Source organism: Poromitra crassiceps, assembly GCF_964638095.1.
Source record: "Poromitra crassiceps genome assembly, chromosome: 6".
NCBI classification, from domain to species: Eukaryota; Metazoa; Chordata; class Actinopteri; order Beryciformes; family Melamphaidae; genus Poromitra; species Poromitra crassiceps.
The window spans coordinates 21367816-21377610 of NC_139627.1; positions in this window are offsets into that span (position 1 = coordinate 21367816).

Sequence of the window (9795 nt, forward strand, 5' to 3'; positions counted from 1 at the left end):
TGTGTGTGTGTGTGTGTGTGTGTGTGTGTGTGTGTGTGTGACTGACTGATGATGTTATCAGTGAGACAGACAGAGAAACAGAGAAACAGACAGAGCCCAAGCTCCCTTTTATACACCACTGAGGTGCCCTTGAGCAAGGCCCTTAACCCCAACCGGTCCAGTGGAGCTGCTCATTGGCCAGCAGATCAGACTGTGGTTGTACTGGTCAGATTCCAGGTATGAATGTGCGTGTGAGTGTAGCAGGGTGCTCCTGAAGAGAGCATTATACCTCTGTATAAATAAAGGTAACAAAACAACATCATCAGAATAAGAATCAGCTTTATTAGTAGCCTATGTACACATACAAATAATATGGCTGTATGTTGTTGTTGTTGTTCTTGTTGTTGTTGTTGTTGTTTGTTGCTGTTGCCCTTAATGTACTTACACAGAATGGACATACAGCTAAAAACAAGAATAATATATTCCTGTGTGTGTGTGTGTGTGTGTGTGTGTGTGTGTGTGTGTGTGTGTGTGTGTGTGCGTGCGTGCGTGCGTGCGTGTGTGTGTGTGTGTGTGTGTGTGTGTGTGTGTGTGTGTGTGTGTGTGTGTGTGTGTGCGTGCCTGCGTGCGTGCCTGCGTGTGCGTGCGTGTGAGAGTGGGAGTGAGTGAGTGGGAGTTGGGGTCAGAGCCCACTGTTAATGTATTCAGCTCCTATAGAGGCTGATGGCTGCTGTGTTTTTAACAGGGGGGATTGAGAGGAGGGCAGGGGCTTCACACAGGGGGGCTTTGACTGACTATGTCGAAGTTTCAGAGGGGTCCATGAACCTGACCTACTCATTTCCACTGTTTCCCCGGGAGGTTGCACATATCGTCTCAGAGCAAGGGTCATTCAAAGCCCCCCTCCTGTGTCTTTGGTCATTTTACTGTAAGGATCATTCCATTCCAGCTATATGGGGGTGCTGAATGTCTGATTTTACACAGAATTGCTTGGTTTCTCCCAATAGATCATGATATAGCCTATTCTGGTATATAAGTATCAGTATATTACCGTAAAACCAACTGCCAATTAAACAAACAAATCAAACAAGCTCATGCCAATGGATTTTCTGATTGCCAGAAAGTCTTATTAAAAAAGAAGAAATTATTGTCAAATATTCTTATTGAACAGCCAAATCTAATTTGGTACAGCCCTATAGTCCGGAAAATGCTAGTCTCGCTGGCCAGCCTCGCCTCCCTTCCGGGAGAGGAGTCTGGCTGCATGGAAACAGGCTGCTGGCATAATAGCCCTCCCCTGCTCTACAGCTGCTCTCCCATTGGAGGCGTCGATTTCAGACGCTTCCGGTCCCCACTTAAGAAGCTCTGTCATTGGCTCCGATCATGTCAATCAGAGCGGCTTCCCCCCCCTTCTTTCCTTTCGTTCAAGGCAACAAGAACAAGTGTTCCTTTCACTCTCGCCTCACACAGCAAGAAGGTCCTGGGTCTCGATTCCTGCCTGGGATGCTGACATGCTGTTGACACTGGGAGTATGTCTCCCCATGCCTTCAGTACCTGGTGCCCACTGCCCAGGTGGGCTATCTCGTGGAAAGGGCCTTTCTGTGTGGAGTTTGCATGTCCTCCCCTGGGGTTTCCTCCATAACATCAATATGAAACCACACTAAAAACATGCAGAAGATGGTCGTCAGCGGCGGTTGGAAGAAGTTGGACCCCGGGCGCTTCACTGCAGCTGCCCCCCACTCCTGCCCTGACCATGGAGGAGGACGAGCTAGGATGGGGCAAATTTCACAGTGCCTCCAATTGCATGGGTGTGTGTGCGTGTGTGTGTTTGTGCGTGCGTGCATGCGCGCGCGCGTGTGTGTGTGTGTGTGTGTGCGTGCGTGCATGCGTGTGTGTGTGTGTGCGTGCATGCCGTGCGTGTTGTACTGGCTGCCGTGCACGTGTGTGCATGTGTGGTGTGTCGTCTGTGACTAAATAAAGACGGGGTTTATCCGTCCGGTTTCTTCTTCCTTAATTGTGTGCTCAGATTCAAAAAATTAAGTTAGATGACATATGACTACTAGTCATATGTCATCATTGTCAGAACTACTGTATAGTCATACATAATGACAATTGCATTCTGACTGAGGATGAGGTGGCATGTTAACTAGCTAGCTACCTGTCAGCTATGTTAGCTAAGCCTGCTGCCTACTGTTGTAACACAAAACACTAGTCACGCTGATTCAATGGGGCCATCACTTTTGAAATCTGTCACCCGGTTGTTGAGATCTCAGCAATAATGTGGCTATTCCTTGCAGCCAAGCTACGAAGCGAATACTGTTTCCGGTGTAACTTATGTTCTTTTTACAGGTGTATCTCCTTGGTGTAGCTTAGTAGCTTACGCAAATACCGTATCACAGAATCAGGTATGGTCTGCATTTAGATCGAACACGAGACTGAGACTGAGAAAGAGTGGAAGCACGTGTCAAGCTCATTTATAACGGCAGAAATAATACTTCACTTTTATTGCAGCCCAGCACATTACTAACCTTGCTTGCAAGATGGATAACCTCGCGAGATCAAAAGAGATTCTCTCGACGTAATGAAACGTAATGTGAAGCTAAACCGTCCATCTGGCAGCGTCAGGTTAGCACATTACCACTACAAACAATACAACAATAATAACAATTCAAAAACCTTCAGTCTGCAATACGATGCCTTCCAAAAGCTGTAAAAACGTTGCCACTGTTATTCTTACCCAGTTTAACAAAGTCAGTAAATCTCATTTATATTTCAGCACTGGCATGATTACTCTAATCTAAAAGCCATTGAATAATTAAGACATTTTCAGACATTTTCATTGCAAAAAAAGGGGGGGGGGGGGGTTTGAGGGCTTTCTTAAGAGGATTGACTTTGCCCGCTCTCCCCGTATCCCCAAAGGCCTTGTACAGGGTAAGGGCTAAACATTAAAATATTCATGTATCAATTAAATCTATACAAATTAACCCAATAAATATAAGCTGACAAAGCTATTATGCCTCTTAAACATTGAGGGTTATTATGAGGATAAATCGTGCAGGGCTCCAGTGGCGATGCTGATGCTATGAGTAGTTTTGGGACAGGTAATACAGCTTTTTCTACAATATAATAATATAATTACCAAACATCCAAAAATTGCATTCAGTTTAACATCATGTCATTAAATGACACAGTCACCCCATGAAGTAACGGTATTTGTTTTTTTATCACATCTGTTTATTCTTATAATAATCCTCATGGAGGCTATACACATGTCCTCGTAATGTGTTTTATGATACCTTATAATGCCTGTAATGTATAGGCTTAATACGACTGGCTTAAGAGTACAGCTCATAGCCAGTTGCCTAACATTTTTAAAAGCCTATCATATAGTGTCATGGTTTGGTTAGGTGCCATGTTTGTTATATGTTTTGAGCGGATGATTGGCTGAGTTGACTTGAGGGCGGGCCTAGTGCTCAGGGGTCATTTCCAGCAGGAAGTGAGCGGTGGCGAGTTGGGCGTTTGAGAGTTTGGCAGAATGCCACGCGGACGCTGACCTCTAAGCCGGACCCCAAACCGAAGACAATGGCCTAATTAATGGACTATTGACTATTCACACACACACACACACACACACACACACACACACACACACACACACACACACACACACACACACACACACACACACACACACACACACACACACACACACACACACACACACACACACACACACACACACACACACACACACACACACACACACACACACACACAGACAAGGTGAAAACAATACCAGCCCCACTGTCGCAGCTGGTAATCATCACCTCTGACCCAATATACAGTATTTTCCCTACAGTCAATGGTCCCGGAGTGTCTATATTGACTTTATTGTGTTTGTTCCTGAGACGCATGTCTGTATTTCATGTGTTTTCTTTTAACCAAACAAAATAAATCAAATCGCCTTAACTGTCAGTGTGGTTCTGCCAAAGTTCCCTTGAGCAAAACACTGGAATCTTCCTGCCTTCCTAGCAACAGTTGTGCCTTGTGGGGCGAGGGCACAACTGGTGGCTAAAGACTGTGATAGGTGGAGCAACATTATCGATGCCTTAGGGCGTGTGTTGACATAGCACCTGCTGTCAGCATCTTCCTGGAGTGGAAAAGGCACTGCCTGGAGCAGATGGAAGCAGATGATAACGCCTGCTGACAGAGGCACCGCGAGGCAGACCTCCGCAGATTGCACGCAAGGTCCGTGCAGGCACCGATGTGTTCATGGTCAGAGCTGCAGCCAAGTAGAGTCTATAATCATCATGTTACCTTGTACAGTGATAAGTGAGAAACGGCCCATTAAAGTGACAATGAAAAGCTATTATGTGCAGTACTGCAGTTTCACTCTGAAGCTACCGTAGCACGATGACGTCATTTTTGGCTCGCACCTGACTCACTATATTCACCTTATTCTTTGCCCATACAAGGACGCTTCTGCATGACGTCATTTCGTAATCGTCTTTCCGGTTTTAAACACGGAAGTAGAGTACGCCTACCGCAGTCAGACTTGCCAAAAAGCTGTTTCCAAGCTAAAAAAAAAAAAAAATGTTTTAAAGTTTTAATATTTGTCGGGTGAGAACGTAACATATATGTGACCAGTTTATCAGAATAATGCCTATTGGAAATCTTTAACGAGCAGCAAGGGCCGGGAGCGCTGGCTGTGCTGACACCGGTCGGACTATATCTGTCAAACCCTACTGTAGGCTACTGGCAGTGAGAAAACACTGTCGACGTGCTTTTGTAACTAACGTTAAATGCTGCAGCAGTAACGTTATGAACATGTAACTGAAGTTGGCCGCAGTGTAGCTTAATTCTGAATGTTGCCAAACTTCATTCATACTGACGTTTTATTTTGAAAATGGCCGCCAACTAGCGCTGAACCGGAAGAACAAATACGTTGCGTCGAACGCGGAAGAGAGAAAAAGTGGGCGTGGTGAATAGTGACCATGAATTGGGCCTTACCAGCCGCACTAACCACCTGGTTAACGTTAGCCCTTCTAGCAGTAACGTTACTAACAATGCAGTGTTGTAGAACAAGCAATTACTAGATGGCAGATGATAACCCATATAGTGCCTTTATGATCGCAACGTCAATTCAGTGATTAGTCTACAACGTCCTATTTCTCCATCGCCCAACTGGAAAAAGCGGTTCACGTCAGCCAGTGCTTTTCTGATTTCTTTTTACATTCTCAGCTTTTGAAAGCGCTCTGCTCTGAGGGGGGGAAACGCCGGCTGCAGCGCTTTTCTGGAGCGGACGCCTTTCCTGCACCTTGCAGACACTTCCTCTTCCTTTTATGTCACCTGCTTTCATATCAGAGCTCTGATGAGTTGGAGGAGGTGGTGTCTAAAAGGCATGTATTGAGTGATGTGTGTAGTTCTTCATAGATCTAGCTAGCCTCTTAATCTTCCCCTCAGAGTGCACCAAATTGGTGCATTTTACTTTAAAATGTAAAAAGAAATCTTCCGGGGGGGCATGCCCCCGGACCCCCCTAGAGGGTCAGCGCTCCACATTTTATTGTGTCCCTCCCACTTGTGAAACTAGGTATTCGCCCTTGCATAGTTGTGCAACTCAAACAGGCAGTTATACGCAGTTCTCTTTGCCTTCAATCAACCTTGCCCAGTAGCCGATCATTCTTTTTTGACAGTGACACAGAGTGGGTATCTCCCCAGCTACACGTTGTCGTTTTTACTTTTAAAATGTACTTGAGAAATCTGAGGTGTAGCTTTTCCAATATATCTATTTTTTTAAAGCCCCAAGCTTCCATTTACCGGATACGTGTGCGCCAGAAAAATCTTCCGTGTAGCTAACATTAATTAGCCAGAGCCTGATAACACGATTGAGGTGACTAAAAAGTTACATAGTACATAAATGTTTTAAAACAAAACGTTGATGCAATATGGCATCGCCGCCACCGTCGCCATTCGTGGTGACTAGTGTAGCCTACACAACTCGAATCGGCGTTTCAACAGGGGAACGATAAAAATGTCTCACGTATCCGGTTTGCATATTTCCTGACCTCTGATAGATTCACATTGCACTGCATTGCATTTGCAAATGAAAGATGAGCTAGCTGACAGATTCATTGGGTTCCCAGGCTCGACTTCTGACCCCTCTGCTAAAATATCAACATGTACATTATCTGTCTGTCAGAGAGATATGCATAAGAAACAAATTCCCAACACATTTTTAATAAGAGTCAATAACAGCTTTATATAATGACAAGCTAATGTCAGTCTAACCCTAAGGTAGTCATCGGGCATATCATTTTTACAGGCTTATTACTGCAGATAAAAATAGATTTTCAATATGAAAAAGCTTGTAAAAGGCATCAGTCTGGGGGCTCGTGGCACCCAGGAAGGGGGTGTCTTGGCTCTGAGGCAGTGTAATTGCGCAGGGGCCCCCGCTGACCCCCACTGACCCCTGGATCCGTCTTTACACCTTCCATTAGCATACATAAGACCACTCTGTGGACTCACAGAGTCATTTAGCATACATAATATCACTCTGTGGACTCACAGAGTCATGCCAATTGAAAAGCAATCATTTTCACAGCGGAGCCCCCACCATCGCCACTTTAATTGAGTGTGTGAGGGTGTTTGCATGTGTGTGTGTGCGCGCGTGGCTTTGTATCAAAAGACACCAGATAATTGCTTTTGCGGATGAACGTAGCAAGATGTTGCTAATTCAACGATGGGACTTGATTGCTTTTGTCTACTTGGATGGATCCCCCGGGCCGGTGCAGCGGGCTCGTGTGTTTGTCGTGTTTGTCAGAAAGCAGAAGGCACAGACGATAACTGCCGACCACACACACACACACACACACACACACACACACACAGGCATGCACGTACACAGAATCAGTTTAACTGCATGCTAAAAACAGGGGCCCTCGAGGGTCCATAAAATCTCTGCTACAATAAAGGGGAGAATTGAACTTGATATGAATGTCCCACCGCTCAACGATGATCAAATCCAATTATCTTATCTTATCATTGCTGCTTCTGGATTTTGTCAAATTGCTATGTGGAGAAACAGACATGTTTGTACTCTCAACCCCTTTTCATCTAGAGGACCCCTAACTAGACCCACAGAGCCGCCCATTTGACGAGATTTTGTCTCTGAGAGTCAGACCCAAATCTGAGAATATATTTATTGTTTGATATGATTTAGTCCAGAAGTCCGTGACTGTCTGTATTGTAGGAAGAGAGATAACAGAGAAACTATGGTCAAAATAGTCATTCTTACATTCTCTATTCTGTTAACTTATATGAAAATGAGTACCGCAGGAATGAGTCCTATATGACCTGCTTAAGACCGGATGTTAGAAATGTTGAGGAAACAAGGAACAATTTGTGTTCAGCAAGATCATCTTCACAAATGAGGACCACTTTTATGACTTTTGAAGCGTTTTCTCAAAATAGTGTTTAAAAAATGCATTTACGCTTCAAAAGTCATAAAAGTGGTCCTTATTTGTGTTTCATAAACTTTCGTTAACCACAGACCTTACTTCATGCATTTAACCAAAGTTCCCATACAAAAATCCCATTGCCTTTTACACAACAGTAACAGCTGGAAGTGCACATCCAGGTCTTCCAGACTCATTCCTGCAGTACCCTATAGCAGTAGTTCTCAAAGTAGGGTCCGGAGACCCCCAGGGGTCATTGAAGGGGAATCGTTTATTTTCAGTACAATTCCATCCAAAAGTAATACAATGACAGAATATAGGACTATTTTGCTCATGGGTTTCATACACTTTCGGTAATAAAACATCCAAATTCTTATCAGATGGGGGACCCTGGTACAAAATTTTATCAAATGGGGGTCCATGGTCTTATTTGTGTCAGTTTAATGGTGCTTCATGTGAAAAAGTTTGAGAACCATTGCTCTGTAGGATCACTATAAACTCTATATTAGAGGTTATAGGGTTATTATAGGATTTTTTTTTTTTGGGGATATCCAGAGATTAACCATATTGCAGCCTATCCCAATCTAGCACATTATTTATTTCAAGGTAGGTTTGGCAGCAGCAAAGTCACTCTAGACTTGAATAGTCTAGAGCTTTGGTTTCAAGATGAATTCCCTTTCGCTAATTAGCAACCACTGCCATTAATATGCAGCTCTGTCCCTGCAGGCCTAGATGGCTGTTAGCATCTGTCCCTGCAGGCCTAGATGGCTGTTAGGAGAAATTAGTTGATGAGCATACTAACACTGATATCCATTACAGAGCTATTTGCTTTGTCCACTTTGCATGGAAATTACTGTTCTGTTAATTGAGTGCATACTATACTGTCTACTGGAGATAGGGCAGTGCCATTCAGAGCCACACTGCCACCTCTGGCTAAAGGGAGACAGTGTTGGACTGTGCCATGAGCAGTGACTCTGTGTGTGTGTGTGTGTGTGTGTGTGTGTGTGTGTGTGTGTGTATGTGTGTGTGTGTGTGTGTGTGTGTGCGTGCGTGCGTGCGTGTGTGTGTGCGTGCGTGCATTTATGTTTAAGGACATGGGAGGGGGGGGGGGGGGTGCATTGTCACTTATTCCCAAAGTTAAAAAATAAAATAAAAAATAAAATCTGTAGTACCCTCTGGAGGTAGAGGGAGTACACAGCAGGAGGTAGAATGTTTGAGGGCGTACAGGACTTTAAAGTTTAGGAACCACTGCAAAACAAGCCAATGATGGAAGCCTGACTGAGTGTCTGATGAGGCACTGACACCTACTGGCTGATCGGTGTAATTCCACAGTGGCTGACAGGAAAAGCACTGGATCCATCTATCAGAAAGACAAGTAATGAGTTTCCCTCTGAATGTCTCACTCATTTAATTAATGTATCTATTAAAACTGGGAAGTTTCCCGATGGGTGGAAAAAAATCCAGAGTTATACCCATCCTCAAAACTGGAGCGGCTGATCAAACCTGTAACTATAGGCCGATTAGCATCCTCTCTATTTTCTCCAAGGTTCTGGAAAAAATAGTGGCCTCACAACTAACTAATGCAATATCTGGAGATACATAACCATTTACACCCTCTACATTTCGGTTTCCGCTCTAATTATTCCACCGAGAGCGCTAACTGTTTCTTTGTGGATCAACTTAAAGAGCATGGTGCAGGTAACCCCCCCACCCCCCCCCCCCCCCCCCCCCCCCACAGGCCCCCAGGGTATAAATATGGAGGAAAGGGTGGCATTTTATAAATGGGCGTGTGACATAACAACAGGAGTGACATCACAAGAGAATGTTCTGCTGGAGCTGACACAGGGATGCAAAGTCATGTAGAGTGAAAAAAGGTGACAGATACCAGGGCAGACATAAAACCAGCCCTGACTTCTCTCTTAATTTATTTTTGCAGGTTACGCAATTCCAGGGTATTCCCCCTCTTTAAAAGCTTTGTTTTTCCTCTGAAGGAGTGTTTTGAGGGATTTTGAAACCCACGGTTTAGAATTGGGATAAACTTTAACATTTTTAACAGGGATGACAATACTTTCACAGTATGATATCCAGCTTGTAACGACATCAGTCAGTTCATCAATGTCAGCAGATGATTCAGTAAACAAATCCCAGTCTGTGGAGTCAAGGAGGCCCTGGAGAGTCTGGCAGGCATCTTCATCATCCCAGTTCTTAATGTGGATATTCTGCACTTTACCTATTTTTAGTGCAGTGCGGTATACTGGAATGAGGTGTACACAGTTGTGGTCGGATGCACCCAGGGGCGGGAGGGGGAATGATTTGTAAGCATTTTTGACGTTACCATAGCACTGGTCTAAGATCTTGTTGCTCCTGG